The sequence below is a fragment of the Crinia signifera genome, chromosome 6, assembly GCF_055691185.1.
Source record: "Crinia signifera chromosome 6, ASM5569118v1, whole genome shotgun sequence".
In the NCBI taxonomy this organism is placed as follows: Eukaryota; Metazoa; Chordata; class Amphibia; order Anura; family Myobatrachidae; genus Crinia; species Crinia signifera.
The window spans coordinates 40,074,439-40,094,524 of record NC_139222.1 but is presented as its reverse complement, the minus strand read 5'-3'; positions in this window follow the sequence as shown (position 1 = coordinate 40,094,524).

Genomic DNA, 20,086 nt, shown 5'->3' with positions numbered 1-20,086 from the left:
GAGAGGGAAAACCCCCTGTGGGGGAAACCTCTGGGGACCCGTGGCTGATGGACTGCCCGTCCCTCTGGGCATTAGGAGGCTATGCGGCATTATATTGACAAATATATCGAAATACTTCATGAATGTGGAAGAATGACATATACATTCATATGAAGCGAAATATACAAATATACCCTAATAGCTATCATTGGCTGATGTCATTAATAAAGCTCCTGTCCACATCTCCTGATATTACCCAAATCATATTCCTCACAAAGCTGCGCAATTTGCTGAAGAGGCTGGCCATCCCCATTTGAGAAGCTTTGTCTTTACTGCTAGAACCTCCAAAGATAATAAACAAGCACCAAGGATTTTTTTAGGGTAGCTCCAAGTCTGCAGACACATCCAAGTTAGGAACTTGGTCTGTGAGAAGATACTTACCTCCCACAGGGATCTCTCCCCGAGAAGGCTGGGTATATATGAGGAAACATCAGGTAGCAGGAGATGTATATGGAGGATGGTAATGACCGCAATGATTATGCTGTGTCCACCCACCTATCTTTTAAAGGTATTGCGCTTCACCCACCCAATTATCTATCTACCGACTTACCCAGCCATCTATTTATCTAGCTATCGATCTATCTAATGATTTACCATCTATCTACCTACCTACCCACCCCTCTAACTCTCTTAAAATGTACCATCTATCTACCCACCCATCCATCTATCTCTCTATCTATCTTTTGATTTAACATCTGTATACCCACCCACCTATTTGTCTATCAAATGATTTACCACCTGTCTACAAACCCCAAATGGATACCAAAAAACATATTATCAGTAATTAATGATGTTCATTAATTACCTGGCTTGGGTCTCTTGTTGCTGTGCACCATCTTTGATCGTTGACTTGAGGACGATTCTGCAGTCCAGGTCCCGGTCACCCTGCAGTAGTCGCATATTAGGACTTCTTCATCGGTTTCATGTAGACCACTCACCTAAAAAAAAAAGGAAAGAGGTATGATAATATGTTCTTGGTATACACTGACAATTAAGCCCCATACACACTGGGGACCAGGGACACTTGCGATATAGTTAACTATATCGACAATTCCACTGGATACTCTAGAAATCGGTTACGACATCGTTCACTGATTTCCTAGTGACCTGCTAAACACGCGGGTCATCAGCTATATGGCCAGTGAAAAAAAAAAAAAAAAAATCGCTCAAAAGTGCCCTTGGAGCGGTATATTTTTATTTCTCATCAACTGTGTATGAGGGCTTTAGAAACATGCACTATGCATGCATCTTCTTTTTAAATAATCGAGCTATGATTTGGCCATTAAAAGAATGATTTGCCAACTATTCATTATGTCTCCAGGATCGGTCAATTATTGATCCATTATCTACCTACTGTATGTATCTATTTAACTGTCTATATAAATATCTATCTATATGTATTGTGCTGGGTTATGCTAATGATTTGCCATCTATGTACCTACCCACATATCTATCTAATGATTTACCATCTATGTATATACCCACCTATCTATCTTTTGATTTAACATCTGTGTACCCTATAGGAGGGCCAAGCTGGTGGTAGCCTCGTGACTCACAAAGAATCATCCTTCAGCACTCAGGAGAGGGAAAACCCCCTGTGGGGGAAACCTCTGGGGACCCGTGGCTGATGGACTGCCCGTCCCTCTGGGCATTAGGAGGCTATGCGGCATTATATTGACAAATTTATCGAAATACTTCATGAATGTGGAAGAATGACATATACATTCATATGAAGCGAAATATACAAATATACCCTAATAGCTATCATTGGCTGATGTCATTAATAAAGCTCCTGTCCACATCTCCTGATATTACCCAAATCATATTCCTCACAAAGCTGCGCAATTTGCTGAAGAGGCTGGCCATCCCCATTTGAGAAGCTTTGTCTTTACTGCTAGAACCTCCAAAGATAATAAACAAGCACCAAGGATTTTTTTAGGGTAGCTCCAAGTCTGCAGACACATCCAAGTTAGGAACTTGGTCTGTGAGAAGATACTTACCTCCCACAGGGATCTCTCCCCGAGAAGGCTGGGTATATATGAGGAAACATCAGGTAGCAGGAGATGTATATGGAGGATGGTAATGACCGCAATGATTATGCTGTGTCCACCCACCTATCTTTTAAAGGTATTGCGCTTCACCCACCCAATTATCTATCTACCGACTTACCCAGCCATCTATTTATCTAGCTATCGATCTATCTAATGATTTACCATCTATCTACCTACCTACCCACCCCTCTAACTCTCTTAAAATGTACCATCTATCTACCCACCCATCCATCTATCTATCTATCTATCTATCTATCTATCTATCTATCTATCTTTTGATTTAACATCTGTATACCCACCCACCTATTTGTCTATCAAATGATTTACCACCTGTCTACAAAACCCAAATGGATACCAAAAAACATATTATCAGTAATTAATGATGTTCATTAATTACCTGGCTTGGGTCTCTTGTTGCTGTACACCATCTTTGATCGTTGACTTGAGGACGATTCTGCAGTCCAGGTCCCGGTCACCCTGCAGTAGTCGCCTATTAGGACTTCTTCATCGGTTTCATGTAGACCACTCACCTAAAAAAAAAGGAAAGAGGTATGATAATATGTTCTTGGTATACACTGACAATTAAGCCCCATACACACTGGAGACCAGGGACACTTGCAATATAGTTAACTATATCGACAATTCCACTGGATACTCTAGAAATCGGTTACGACATCGTTCACTGATTTCCTAGTGACCTGCTAAACACGCGGGTCATCAGCTATATGGCCAGTGAAAAAAATAAAAAATATCGCTCAAAAAGCCCCTTGGAGCGGTATATTTTTATTTCTCATCAACTGTGTATGAGGGCTTTAGAAACATGCACTATGCATGCATCTTCTTTTTAAATAATCGAGCTATGATTTGGCCATTAAAAGAATGATTTGCCAACTATTCATTATGTCTCCAGGATCGGTCAATTATTGATCCATTATCTACCTACTGTATGTATCTATTTTACTGTCTATATAAATATCTATCTATATGTATTGTGCTGGGTTATGCTAATGATTTGCCATCTATGTACCTACCCACATATCTATCTAATGATTTACCATCTATGTATATACCCACCTATCTATCTTTTGATTTAACATCTGTGTACCCTATAGGAGGGCCAAGCTGGTGGTAGCCTCGTGACTCACAAAGAATCATCCTTCAGCACTCAGGAGAGGGAAAACCCCCTGTGGGGGAAACCTCTGGGGACCCGTGGCTGATGGACTGCCCGTCCCTCTGGGCATTAGGAGGCTATGCGGCATTATATTGACAAATTTATCGAAATACTTCATGAATGTGGAAGAATGACATATACATTCATATGAAGCGAAATATACAAATATACCCTAATAGCTATCATTGGCTGATGTCATTAATAAAGCTCCTGTCCACATCTCCTGATATTACCCAAATCATATTCCTCACAAAGCTGCGCAATTTGCTGAAGAGGCTGGCCATCCCCATTTGAGAAGCTTTGTCTTTACTGCTAGAACCTCCAAAGATAATAAACAAGCACCAAGGATTTTTTTAGGGTAGCTCCAAGTCTGCAGACACATCCAAGTTAGGAACTTGGTCTGTGAGAAGATACTTACCTCCCACAGGGATCTCTCCCCGAGAAGGCTGGGTATATATGAGGAAACATCAGGTAGCAGGAGATGTATATGGAGGATGGTAATGACTGCAATGATTATGCTGTGTCCACCCACCTATCTTTTAAAGGTATTGCGCTTCACCCACCCAATTATCTATCTACCGACTTACCCAGCCATCTATTTATCTAGCTATCGATCTATCTAATGATTTACCATCTATCTACCTACCTACCCACCCCTCTAACTCTCTTAAAATGTACCATCTATCTACCCACCCATCCATCTATCTATCTATCTATCTTTTGATTTAACATCTGTATACCCACCCACCTATTTGTCTATCAAATGATTTACCACCTGTCTACAAACCCCAAATGGATACCAAAAAACATATTATCAGTAATTAATGATGTTCATTAATTACCTGGCTTGGGTCTCTTGTTGCTGTGCACCATCTTTGATCGTTGACTTGAGGACGATTCTGCAGTCCAGGTCCCGGTCACCCTGCAGTAGTCGCATATTAGGACTTCTTCATCGGTTTCATGTAGACCACTCACCTAAAAAAAAAGGAAAGAGGTATGATAATATGTTCTTGGTATACACTGACAATTAAGCCCCATACACACTGGGGACCAGGGACACTTGCGATATAGTTAACTATATCGACAATTCCACTGGATACTCTAGAAATCGGTTACGACATCGTTCACTGATTTCCTAGTGACCTGCTAAACACGCGGGTCATCAGCTATATGGCCAGTGAAAAAAATAAAAAATATCGCTCAAAAAGCCCCTTGGAGCGGTATATTTTTATTTCTCATCAACTGTGTATGAGGGCTTTAGAAACATGCACTATGCATGCATCTTCTTTTTAAATAATTGAGCTATGATTTGGCCATTAAAAGAATGATTTGCCAACTATTCATTATGTCTCCAGGATCGGTCAATTATTGATCCATTATCTACCTACTGTATGTATCTATTTAACTGTCTATATAAATATCTATCTATATGTATTGTGCTGGGTTATGCTAATGATTTGCCATCTATGTACAGTTGGGCAAAAAAGTATTTAGTCAGCCACCAATTGTGCAAGTTCTCCCACTTAAAAAGATGAGAGAGGCCTGTAATTTTCATCATAGGTATACCTCAACTATGAGAGACAAAATGAGGAAAAAAAATCCAGAAAATGACTGTCTGATTTTTAAAGAATTTATTTGCAAATTATGGTGGAAAATAAGTATTTGGTCAAAAACAAACAAGCAAGATTTCTTGCTCTCACAGACCTGTAACTTCTTCTGTAAGAGGCTCCTCTGTCCTCCACTCGTTACCTGTATTAATGACACCTGTTTGAACTCTTTATCTATATAAAAGACACCTGTCCAACACTTCAAACAGTCACACTCCAAACTCCACTATGGCCAAGAGCAAAGAGCTGTCAAAGGACACCAGAAACAAAATTGTAGACCTGCACCAGGCTGGGAAGACTGAATCTGCAATAGGTAAGCAGCTTGGTGTGAAGAAATCAACTGTGGGAGCAATTATTAGGAAATGGAAGGCATACAAGACCACTGATAGTCTCCCTCGATCTGGGGCTCCCCGCAAGATCTCACCCCGTGGGGTCAAAATGATCACAAGAACGGTGATCAAAAATCCCAGAACCACACGGGGGGACCTAGTGAATGACCTGCTGAGAGCTGGGACCAAAGTAACAAAGGCTACCATCAGTAACACACTACGCCGCCAGGGACTCAAATCCTGCAGTGCCAGACGTGTCCCCCTGCTAAAGGCAGTACATGTGCAGGCCCGTCTGAAGTTTGCTAGAGAGCATTTGGATGATCCAGAAGAGGATTGGGAGAATGTCATATGGTCAGATGAAACCAAAATAGAACTTTTTGGTAACAACTCTACATGTCGTGTTTGGAGGAGAAAGAATGCTGAGTTGCATCCAAAGAACACCATACCTACTGTAAAGCATGGGGGTGGAAACATCATGCTTTGGGGCTGTTTTTCTGCAAAGGGACCAGGACGACTGCTCCGTGTAAAGGAAAGAATGAATGGGGCCATGTATCGTCAGATTTTGAGTGAAAACCTCCTTCCATCAGCAAGGGCATTGAAGATGAAACGTGGCTGGGTCTTTCAGCATGACAACGATCCCAAACACACTGCCCGGGTAACAAAGGAGTGGCTTCGTAAGAAGCATTTCAAGGTCCTGGAGTGGCCGAGCCAGTCTCCAGATCTCAACCCCATAGAAAATCTTTGGAGGGAGTTGAAAGTCCGTGTTGCCCAGCGACAGCCCCAAAACATCACTGCTCTAGAGGAGATCTGCATGGAGGAATGGGCCAAAATACCAGCAACAGTTTGTGAAAACCTTGTGAAGACTGACAGAAAACGTTTGACCTCTGTCATTGCCAACAAAGGGTATATAACAAAGTACTGAGATGAACTTTTGTTATTGACCAAATACTTATTTTCCACCATAATTTGCAAATAAATTCTTTAAAAATCAGACAATGTCATTTTCTGGATTTTTTTTCCTCATTTTGTCTCTCATAGTTGAGGTATACCTATGATGAAAATTACAGGCCTCTCTCATCTTTTTAAGTGGGAGAACTTGCACAATTGGTGGCTGACTAAATACTTTTTTGCCCCACTGTACCTACCCACATATCTATCTAATGATTTACCATCTATGTATATACCCACCTATCTATCTTTTGATTTAACATCTGTGTACCCTATAGGAGGGCCAAGCTGGTGGTAGCCTTGTGACTCACAAAGAATCATCCTTCAGCACTCAGGAGAGGGAAAACCCCCTGTGGGGGAAACCTCTGGGGACCCGTGGCTGATGGACTGCCCGTCCCTCTGGGCATTAGGAGGCTATGCGGCATTATATTGACAAATTTATCGAAATACTTCATGAATGTGGAAGAATGACATATACATTCATATGAAGCGAAATATACAAATATACCCTAATAGCTATCATTGGCTGATGTCATTAATAAAGCTCCTGTCCACATCTCCTGATATTACCCAAATCATATTCCTCACAAAGCTGCGCAATTTGCTGAAGAGGCTGGCCATCCCCATTTGAGAAGCTTTGTCTTTACTGCTAGAACCTCCAAAGATAATAAACAAGCACCAAGGATTTTTTTAGGGTAGCTCCAAGTCTGCAGACACATCCAAGTTAGGAACTTGGTCTGTGAGAAGATACTTACCTCCCACAGGGATCTCTCCCCGAGAAGGCTGGGTATATATGAGGAAACATCAGGTAGCAGGAGATGTATATGGAGGATGGTAATGACCGCAATGATTATGCTGTGTCCACCCACCTATCTTTTAAAGGTATTGCGCTTCACCCACCCAATTATCTATCTACCGACTTACCCAGCCATCTATTTATCTAGCTATCGATCTATCTAATGATTTACCATCTATCTACCTACCTACCCACCCCTCTAACTCTCTTAAAATGTACCATCTATCTACCCACCCATCCATCTATCTATCTATCTTTTGATTTAACATCTGTATACCCACCCACCTATTTGTCTATCAAATGATTTACCACCTGTCTACAAACCCCAAATGGATACCAAAAAACATATTATCAGTAATTAATGATGTTCATTAATTACCTGGCTTGGGTCTCTTGTTGCTGTGCACCATCTTTGATCGTTGACTTGAGGACGATTCTGCAGTCCAGGTCCCGGTCACCCTGCAGTAGTCGCATATTAGGACTTCTTCATCGGTTTCATGTAGACCACTCACCTAAAAAAAAAGGAAAGAGGTATGATAATATGTTCTTGGTATACACTGACAATTAAGCCCCATACACACTGGAGACCAGGGACACTTGCCATATAGTTAACTATATTGACAATTCCACTGGATACTCTAGAAATCGGTTATGACATCGTTCACTGATTTCCTAGTGACCTGCTAAACACGCGGGTCATCAGCTATATGGCCAGTGAAAAAAATAAAAAATATCGCTCAAAAAGCCCCTTGGAGCGGTATATTTTTATTTCTCATCAACTGTGTATGAGGGCTTTAGAAACATGCACTATGCATGCATCTTCTTTTTAAATAATCGAGCTATGATTTGGCCATTAAAAGAATGATTTGCCAACTATTCATTATGTCTCCAGGATCGGTCAATTATTGATCCATTATCTACCTACTGTATGTATCTATTTAACTGTCTATATAAATATCTATCTATATGTATTGTGCTGGGTTATGCTAATGATTTGCCATCTATCTACCTACCCACATATCTATATAATAATTTACCATCTATGTATATACCCACCTATCTATCTTTTGATTTAACATCTGTGTACCCTATAGGAGGGCCAAGCTGGTGGTAGCCTCGTGACTCACAAAGAATCATCCTTCAGCACTCAGGAGAGGGAAAACCCCCTGTGGGGGAAACCTCTGGGGACCCGTGGCTGATGGACTGCCCGTCCCTCTGGGCATTAGGAGGCTATGCGGCATTATATTGACAAATTTATCGAAATACTTCATGAATGTGGAAGAATGACATATACATTCATATGAAGCGAAATATACAAATATACCCTAATAGCTATCATTGGCTGATGTCATTAATAAAGCTCCTGTCCACATCTCCTGATATTACCCAAATCATATTCCTCACAAAGCTGCGCAATTTGCTGAAGAGGCTGGCCATCCCCATTTGAGAAGCTTTGTCTTTACTGCTAGAACCTCCAAAGATAATAAACAAGCACCAAGGATTTTTTTAGGGTAGCTCCAAGTCTGCAGACACATCCAAGTTAGGAACTTGGTCTGTGAGAAGATACTTACCTCCCACAGGGATCTCTCCCCGAGAAGGCTGGGTATATATGAGGAAACATCAGGTAGCAGGAGATGTATATGGAGGATGGTAATGACCGCAATGATTATGCTGTGTCCACCCACCTATCTTTTAAAGGTATTGCGCTTCACCCACCCAATTATCTATCTACCGACTTACCCAGCCATCTATTTATCTAGCTATCGATCTATCTAATGATTTACCATCTATCTACCTACCTACCCACCCCTCTAACTCTCTTAAAATGTACCATCTATCTACCCACCCATCCATCTATCTATCTATCTATCTTTTGATTTAACATCTGTATACCCACCCACCTATTTGTCTATCAAATGATTTACCACCTGTCTACAAACCCCAAATGGATACCAAAAAACATATTATCAGTAATTAATGATGTTCATTAATTACCTGGCTTGGGTCTCTTGTTGCTGTGCACCATCTTTGATCGTTGACTTGAGGACGATTCTGCAGTCCAGGTCCCGGTCACCCTGCAGCAGTCGCATATTAGGACTTCTTCATCGGTTTCATGTAGACCACTCACCTAAAAAAAAAGGAAAGAGGTATGATAATATGTTCTTGGTATACACTGACAATTAAGCCCCATACACACTGGAGACCAGGGACACTTGCGATATAGTTAACTATATCGACAATTCCACTGGATACTCTAGAAATCGGTTACGACATCGTTCACTGTTTTTCTAGTGACCTGCTAAACACGCGGGTCATCAGCTATATGGCCAGTGAAAAAAAAAAAAAAAAATATCGCTCAAAAGTGCCCTTGGAGCGGTATATTTTTATTTCTCATCAACTGTGTATGAGGGCTTTAGAAACATGCACTATGCATGCATCTTCTTTTTAAATAATCGAGCTATGATTTGGCCATTAAAAGAATGATTTGCCAACTATTCATTATGTCTCCAGGATCGGTCAATTATTGATCCATTATCTACCTACTGTATGTATCTATTTAACTGTCTATATAAATATCTATCTATATGTATTGTGCTGGGTTATGCTAATGATTTGCCATCTATGTACCTACCCACATATCTATCTAATGATTTACCATCTATGTATATACCCACCTATCTATCTTTTGATTTAACATCTGTGTACCCTATAGGAGGGCCAAGCTGGTGGTAGCCTCGTGAATCACAAAGAATCATCCTTCAGCACTCAGGAGAGGGAAAACCCCCTGTGGGGGAAACCTCTGGGGACCCGTGGCTGATGGACTGCCCGTCCCTCTGGGCATTAGGAGGCTATGCGGCATTATATTGACAAATTTATCGAAATACTTCATGAATGTGGAAGAATGACATATACATTCATATGAAGCGAAATATACAAATATACCCTAATAGCTATCATTGGCTGATGTCATTAATAAAGCTCCTGTCCACATCTCCTGATATTACCCAAATCATATTCCTCACAAAGCTGCGCAATTTGCTGAAGAGGCTGGCCATCCCCATTTGAGAAGCTTTGTCTTTACTGCTAGAACCTCCAAAGATAATAAACAAGCACCAAGGATTTTTTTAGGGTAGCTCCAAGTCTGCAAACACATCCAAGTTAGGAACTTGGTCTGTGAGAAGATACTTACCTCCCACAGGGATCTCTCCCCGAGAAGGCTGGGTATATATGAGGAAACATCAGGTAGCAGGAGATGTATATGGAGGATGGTAATGACCGCAATGATTATGCTGTGTCCACCCACCTATCTTTTAAAGGTATTGCGCTTCACCCACCCAATTATCTATCTACCGACTTACCCAGCCATCTATTTATCTAGCTATCGATCTATCTAATGATTTACCATCTATCTACCTACCTACCCACCCCTCTAACTATCTTAAAATGTACCATCTATCTACCCACCCATCCATCCATCTCTCTATCTATCTTTTGATTTAACATCTGTATACCCACCCACCTATTTGTCTATCAAATGATTTACCACCTGTCTACAAACCCCAAATGGATACCAAAAAACATATTATCAGTAATTAATGATGTTCATTAATTACCTGGCTTGGGTCTCTTGTTGCTGTGCACCATCTTTGATCGTTGACTTGAGGACGATTCTGCAGTCCAGGTCCCGGTCACCCTGCAGTAGTCGCATATTAGGACTTCTTCATCGGTTTCATGTAGACCACTCACCTAAAAAAAAAGGAAAGAGGTATGATAATATGTTCTTGGTATACACTGACAATTAAGCCCCATACACACTGGAGACCAGGGACACTTGCGATATAGTTAACTATATCGACAATTCCACTGGATACTCTAGAAATCGGTTACGACATCGTTCACTGATTTCCTAGTGACCTGCTAAACACGCGGGTCATCAGCTATATGGCCAGTGAAAAAAAAAAAAAAAAATATCGCTCAAAAGTGGCCTTGGAGCGGTATATTTTTATTTCTCATCAACTGTGTATGAGGGCTTTAGAAACATGCACTATGCATGCATCTTCTTTTTAAATAATCGAGCTATGATTTGGCCATTAAGAGAATGATTTGCCAACTATTCATTATGTCTCCAGGATCGGTCAATTATTGATCCATTATCTACCTACTGTATGTATCTATTTAACTGTCTATATAAATATCTATCTATATGTATTGTGCTGGGTTATGCTAATGATTTGCCATCTATGTACCTACCCACATATCTATCTAATGATTTACCATCTATGTATATACCCACCTATCTATCTTTTGATTTAACATCTGTGTACCCTATAGGAGGGCCAAGCTGGTGGTAGCCTCGTGACTCACAAAGAATCATCCTTCAGCACTCAGGAGAGGGAAAACCCCCTGTGGGGGAAACCTCTGGGGACCCGTGGCTGATGGACTGCCCGTCCCTCTGGGCATTAGGAGGCTATGCGGCATTATATTGACAAATTTATCGAAATACTTCATGAATGTGGAAGAATGACATATACATTCATATGAAGCGAAATATACAAATATACCCTAATAGCTATCATTGGCTGATGTCATTAATAAAGCTCCTGTCCACATCTCCTGATATTACCCAAATCATATTCCTCACAAAGCTGCGCAATTTGCTGAAGAGGCTGGCCATCCCCATTTGAGAAGCTTTGTCTTTACTGCTAGAACCTCCAAAGATAATAAACAAGCACCAAGGATTTTTTTAGGGTAGCTCCAAGTCTGCAGACACATCCAAGTTAGGAACTTGGTCTGTGAGAAGATACTTACCTCCCACAGGGATCTCTCCCCGAGAAGGCTGGGTATATATGAGGAAACATCAGGTAGCAGGAGATGTATATGGAGGATGGTAATGACCGCAATGATTATGCTGTGTCCACCCACCTATCTTTTAAAGGTATTGCGCTTCACCCACCCAATTATCTATCTACCGACTTACCCAGCCATCTATTTATCTAGCTATCGATCTATCTAATGATTTACCATCTATCTACCTACCTACCCACCCCTCTAACTATCTTAAAATGTACCATCTATCTACCCACCCATCCATCTATCTCTCTATCTATCTTTTGATTTAACATCTGTATACCCACCCACCTATTTGTCTATCAAATGATTTACCACCTGTCTACAAACCCCAAATGGATACCAAAAAACATATTATCAGTAATTAATGATGTTCATTAATTACCTGGCTTGGGTCTCTTGTTGCTGTGCACCATCTTTGATCGTTGACTTGAGGACGATTCTGCAGTCCAGGTCCCGGTCACCCTGCAGTAGTCGCATATTAGGACTTCTTCATCGGTTTCATGTAGACCACTCACCTAAAAAAAAAGGAAAGAGGTATGATAATATGTTCTTGGTATACACTGACAATTAAGCCCCATACACACTGGAGACCAGGGACACTTGCGATATAGTTAACTATATTGACAATTCCACTGGATACTCTAGAAATCGGTTACGACATCGTTCACTGATTTCCTAGTGACCTGCTAAACACGCGGGTCATCAGCTATATGGCCAGTGAAAAAAAATATCGCTCAAAAGTGCCCTTGGAGCGGTATATTTTTATTTCTCATCAACTGTGTATGAGGGCTTTAGAAACATGCACTATGCATGCATCTTCTTTTTAAATAATCGAGCTATGATTTGGCCATTAAAAGAATGATTTGCCAACTATTCATTATGTCTCCAGGATCGGTCAATTATTGATCCATTATCTACCTACTGTATGTATCTATTTAACTGTCTATATAAATATCTATCTATATGTATTGTGCTGGGTTATGCTAATGATTTGCCATCTATGTACCTACCCACATATCTATCTAATGATTTACCATCTATGTATATACCCACCTATCTATCTTTTAATTTAACATCTGTGTACCCTATAGGAGGGCCAAGCTGGTGGTAGCCTCGTGACTCACAAAGAATCATCCTTCAGCACTCAGGAGAGGGAAAACCCCCTGTGGGGGAAACCTCTGGGGACCCGTGGCTGATGGACTGCCCGTCCCTCTGGGCATTAGGAGGCTATGCGGCATTATATTGACAAATTTATCGAAATACTTCATGAATGTGGAAGAATGACATATACATTCATATGAAGCGAAATATACAAATATACCCTAATAGCTATCATTGGCTGATGTCATTAATAAAGCTCCTGTCCACATCTCCTGATATTACCCAAATCATATTCCTCACAAAGCTGCGCAATTTGCTGAAGAGGCTGGCCATCCCCATTTGAGAAGCTTTGTCTTTACTGCTAGAACCTCCAAAGATAATAAACAAGCACCAAGGATTTTTTTAGGGTAGCTCCAAGTCTGCAGACACATCCAAGTTAGGAACTTGGTCTGTGAGAAGATACTTACCTCCCACAGGGATCTCTCCCCGAGAAGGCTGGGTATATATGAGGAAACATCAGGTAGCAGGAGATGTATATGGAGGATGGTAATGACCGCAATGATTATGCTGTGTCCACCCACCTATCTTTTAAAGGTATTGCGCTTCACCCACCCAATTATCTATCTACCGACTTACCCAGCCATCTATTTATCTAGCTATCGATCTATCTAATGATTTACCATCTATCTACCTACCTACCCACCCCTCTAACTCTCTTAAAATGTACCATCTATCTACCCACCCATCCATCTATCTATCTATCTATCTTTTGATTTAACATCTGTATACCCACCCACCTATTTGTCTATCAAATGATTTACCACCTGTCTACAAACCCCAAATGGATACCAAAAAACATATTATCAGTAATTAATGATGTTCATTAATTACCTGGCTTGGGTCTCTTGTTGCTGTGCACCATCTTTGATCGTTGACTTGAGGACGATTCTGCAGTCCAGGTCCCGGTCACCCTGCAGCAGTCGCATATTAGGACTTCTTCATCGGTTTCATGTAGACCACTCACCTAAAAAAAAAGGAAAGAGGTATGATAATATGTTCTTGGTATACACTGACAATTAAGCCCCATACACACTGGAGACCAGGGACACTTGCGATATAGTTAACTATATCGACAATTCCACTGGATACTCTAGAAATCGGTTACGACATCGTTCACTGATTTCCTAGTGACCTGCTAAACACGCGGGTCATCAGCTATATGGCCAGTGAAAAAAAAAAAAAAAAAATATCGCTCAAAAGTGCCCTTGGAGCGGTATATTTTTATTTCTCATCAACTGTGTATGAGGGCTTTAGAAACATGCACTATGCATGCATCTTCTTTTTAAATAATCGAGCTATGATTTGGCCATTAAAAGAATGATTTGCCAACTATTCATTATGTCTCCAGGATCGGTCAATTATTGATCCATTATCTACCTACTGTATGTATCTATTTAACTGTCTATATAAATATCTATCTATATGTATTGTGCTGGGTTATGCTAATGATTTGCCATCTATGTACCTACCCACATATCTATCTAATGATTTACCATCTATGTATATACCCACCTATCTATCTTTTGATTTAACATCTGTGTACCCTATATTAGGGCCAAGCTGGTGGTAGCCTCGTGAATCACAAAGAATCATCCTTCAGCACTCAGGAGAGGGAAAACCCCCTGTGGGGGAAACCTCTGGGGACCCGTGGCTGATGGACTGCCCGTCCCTCTGGGCATTAGGAGGCTATGCGGCATTATATTGACAAATTTATCGAAATACTTCATGAATGTGGAAGAATGACATATACATTCATATGAAGCGAAATATACAAATATACCCTAATAGCTATCATTGGCTGATGTCATTAATAAAGCTCCTGTCCACATCTCCTGATATTACCCAAATCATATTCCTCACAAAGCTGCGCAATTTGCTGAAGAGGCTGGCCATCCCCATTTGAGAAGCTTTGTCTTTACTGCTAGAACCTCCAAAGATAATAAACAAGCACCAAGGATTTTTTTAGGGTAGCTCCAAGTCTGCAAACACATCCAAGTTAGGAACTTGGTCTGTGAGAAGATACTTACCTCCCACAGGGATCTCTCCCCGAGAAGGCTGGGTATATATGAGGAAACATCAGGTAGCAGGAGATGTATATGGAGGATGGTAATGACCGCAATGATTATGCTGTGTCCACCCACCTATCTTTTAAAGGTATTGCGCTTCACCCACCCAATTATCTATCTACCGACTTACCCAGCCATCTATTTATCTAGCTATCGATCTATCTAATGATTTACCATCTATCTACCTACCTACCCACCCCTCTAACTATCTTAAAATGTACCATCTATCTACCCACCCATCCATCCATCTCTCTATCTATCTTTTGATTTAACATCTGTATACCCACCCACCTATTTGTCTATCAAATGATTTACCACCTGTCTACAAACCCCAAATGGATACCAAAAAACATATTTTCAGTAATTAATGATGTTCATTAATTACCTGGCTTGGGTCTCTTGTTGCTGTGCACCATCTTTGATCGTTGACTTGAGGACGATTCTGCAGTCCAGGTCCCGGTCACCCTGCAGTAGTCGCATATTAGGACTTCTTCATCGGTTTCATGTAGACCACTCACCTAAAAAAAAAGGAAAGAGGTATGATAATATGTTCTTGGTATACACTGACAATTAAGCCCCATACACACTGGAGACCAGGGACACTTGCGATATAGTTAACTATATTGACAATTCCACTGGATACTCTAGAAATCGGTTACGACATCGTTCACTGATTTCCTAGTGACCTGCTAAACACGCGGGTCATCAGCTATATGGCCAGTGAAAAAAAAATATCGCTCAAAAGTGCCCTTGGAGCGGTATATTTTTATTTCTCATCAACTGTGTATGAGGGCTTTAGAAACATGCACTATGCATGCATCTTCTTTTTAAATAATCGAGCTATGATTTGGCCATTAAAAGAATGATTTGCCAACTATTCATTATGTCTCCAGGATCGGTCAATTATTGATCCATTATCTACCTACTGTATGTATCTATTTAACTGTCTATATAAATATCTATCTATATGTATTGTGCTGGGTTATGCTAATGATTTGCCATCTATGTACCTACCCACATATCTATCTAATGATTTACCATCTATGTATATACCCACCTATCTATCTTTTAATTTAACATCTGTGTACCCTATAGGAGGGCCAAGCTGGTGGTAGCCTCGTGACTCACAAAGAATCATCCTTCAGCACTCAGGAGAGGGAAAACCCCCTGTGGGGGAAACCTCTGGGGACCCGTGGCTGATGGACTGCCCGTCCCTCTGGGCATTAGGAGGCTATGCGGCATTATATTGACAAATTTATCGAAATACTTCATGAATGTGGAAGAATGACATATACATTCATATGAAGCGAAATATACAAATATACCCTAATAGCTATCATTGGCTGATGTCATTAATAAAGCTCCTGTCCACATCTCCTGATATTACCCAAATCATATTCCTCACAAAGCTGCGCAATTTGCTGAAGAGGCTGGCCATCCCCATTTGAGAAGCTTTGTCTTTACTGCTAGAACCTCCAAAGATAATAAACAAGCACCAAGGATTTTTTTAGGGTAGCTCCAAGTCTGCAGACACATCCAAGTTAGGAACTTGGTCTGTGAGAAGATACTTACCTCCCACAGGGATCTCTCCCCGAGAAGGCTGGGTATATATGAGGAAACATCAGGTAGCAGGAGATGTATATGGAGGATGGTAATGACCGCAATGATTATGCTGTGTCCACCCACCTATCTTTTAAAGGTATTGCGCTTCACCCACCCAATTATCTATCTACCGACTTACCCAGCCATCTATTTATCTAGCTATCGATCTATCTAATGATTTACCATCTATCTACCTACCTACCCACCCCTCTAACTCTCTTAAAATGTACCATCTATCTACCCACCCATCCATCTATCTATCTATCTATCTATCTTTTGATTTAACATCTGTATACCCACCCACCTATTTGTCTATCAAATGATTTACCACCTGTCTACAAACCCCAAATGGATACCAAAAAACATATTATCAGTAATTAATGATGTTCATTAATTACCTGGCTTGGGTCTCTTGTTGCTGTGCACCATCTTTGATCGTTGACTTGAGGACGATTCTGCAGTCCAGGTCCCGGTCACCCTGCAGTAGTCGCATATTAGGACTTCTTCATCGGTTTCATGTAGACCACTCACCTAAAAAAAAAGGAAAGAGGTATGATAATATGTTCTTGGTATACACTGACAATTAAGCCCCATACACACTGGGGACCAGGGACACTTGCGATATAGTTAACTATATCGACAATTCCACTGGATACTCTAGAAATCGGTTACGACATCGTTTACTGATTTCCTAGTGACCTGCTAAAAACGCGGGTCATCAGCTATATGGCCAGTGAAAAAAAAAAAAAAAAAAACGCTCAAAAGTGCCCTTGGAGCGGTATATTTTTATTTCTCATCAACTGTGTATGAGGGCTTTAGAAACATGCACTATGCATGCATCTTCTTTTTAAATAATCGAGCTATGATTTGGCCATTAAAATAATGATTTGCCAACTATTCATTATGTCTCCAGGATCGGTCAATTATTGATCCATTATCTACCTACTGTATGTATCTATTTTACTGTCTATATAAATATCTATCTATATGTATTGTGCTGGGTTATGCTAATGATTTGCCATCTATGTACCTACCCACATATCTATCTAATGATTTACCATCTATGTATATACCCACCTATCTATCTTTTGATTTAACATCTGTGTACCCTATAGGAGGGCCAAGCTGGTGGTAGCCTCGTGACTCACAAAGAATCATCCTTCAGCACTCAGGAGAGGGAAAACCCCCTGTGGGGGAAACCTCTGGGGACCCGTGGCTGATGGACTGCCCGTCCCTCTGGGCATTAGGAGGCTATGCGGCATTATATTGACAAATTTATCGAAATACTTCATGAATGTGGAAGAATGACATATACTTTCATATGAAAAGAAATATACAAATATACCCTAATAGCTATCATTGGCTGATGTCATTAATAAAGCTCCTGTCCACATCTCCTGATATTACCCAAATCATATTCCTCACAAAGCTGCGCAATTTGCTGAAGAGGCTGGCCATCCCCATTTGAGAAGCTTTGTCTTTACTGCTAGAACCTCCAAAGATAATAAACAAGCACCAAGGATTTTTTTAGGGTAGCTCCAAGTCTGCAGACACATCCAAGTTAGGAACTTGGTCTGTGAGAAGATACTTACCTCCCACAGGGATCTCTCCCCGAGAAGGCTGGGTATATATGAGGAAACATCAGGTAGCAGGAGATGTATATGGAGGATGGTAATGACCGCAATGATTATGCTGTGTCCACCCACCTATCTTTTAAAGGTATTGCGCTTCACCCACCCAATTATCTATCTACCGACTTACCCAGCCATCTATTTATCTAGCTATCGATCTATCTAATGATTTACCATCTATCTACCTACCTACCCACCCCTCTAACTCTCTTAAAATGTACCATCTATCTACCCACCCATCCATCTATCTCTCTATCTATCTTTTGATTTAACATCTGTATACCCACCCACCTATTTGTCTATCAAATGATTTACCACCTGTCTACAAACCCCAAATGGATACCAAAAAACATATTATCAGTAATTAATGATGTTCATTAATTACCTGGCTTGGGTCTCTTGTTGCTGTGCACCATCTTTGATCGTTGACTTGAGGACGATTCTGCAGTCCAGGTCCCGGTCACCCTGCAGTAGTCGCATATTAGGACTTCTTCATCGGTTTCATGTAGACCACTCACCTAAAAAAAAAGGAAAGAGGTATGATAATATGTTCTTGGTATACACTGACAATTAAGCCCCATACACACTGGGGACCAGGGACACTTGCGATATAGTTAACTATATCGACAATTCCACTGGATACTCTAGAAATCGGTTACGACATCGTTCACTGATTTCCTAGTGAACTGCTAAACACGCGGGTCATCAGCTATATGGCCAGTGGAAAAAAAAAAAAAAAACCGCTCAAAAGTGCCCTTGGAGCGGTATATTTTTATTTCTCATCAACTGTGTATGAGGGCTTTAGAAACATGCACTATGCATGCATCTTCTTTTTAAATAATCGAGCTATGATTTGGCCATTAAAAGAATGATTTGCCAACTATTCATTATGTCTCCAGGATCGGTCAATTATTGATCCATTATCTACCTACTGTATGTATCTATTTAACTGTCTATATAAATATCTATCTATATGTATTGTGCTGGGTTATGCTAATGATTTGCCATCTATGTACCTACCCACATATCTATCTAATGATTTACCATCTATGTATATACCCACCTATCTATCTTTTGATTTAACATCTGTGTACCCTATAGGAGGGCCAAGCTGGTGGTAGCCTCGTGACTCACAAAGAATCATCCTTCAGCACTCAGGAGAGGGAAAACCCCCTGTGGGGGAAACCTCTGGGGACCCGTGGCTGATGGACTGCCCGTCCCTCTGGGCATTAGGAGGCTATGCGGCATTATATTGACAAATTTATCGAAATACTTCATGAATGTGGAAGAATGACATATACATTCATATGAAGCGAAATATACAAATATACCCTAATAGCTATCATTGGCTGATGTCATTAATAAAGCTCCTGTCCACATCTCCTGATATTACCCAAATCATATTCCTCATAAAGCTGCGCAATTTGCTGAAGAGGCTGGCCATCCCCATTTGAGAAGCTTTGTCTTTACTGCTAGAACCTCCAAAGATAATAAACAAGCACCAAGGATTTTTTTAGGGTAGCTCCAAGTCTGCAGGCACATCCAAGTTAGGAACTTGGTCTGTGACAAGATACTTACCTCCCACAGGGATCTCTCCCCGAGAAGGCTGGGTATATATGAGGAAACATCAGGTAGCAGGAGATGTATATGGAGGATGGTAATGACCACAATGATTATGCTGTGTCCACCCACCTATCTTTTAAAGGTATTGCGCTTCACCCACCCAATTATCTATCTACCGACTTACCCAGCCATCTATTTATCTAGCTATCGATCTATCTAATGATTTACCATCTATCTACCTACCTACCCACCCCTCTAACTCTCTTAAAAT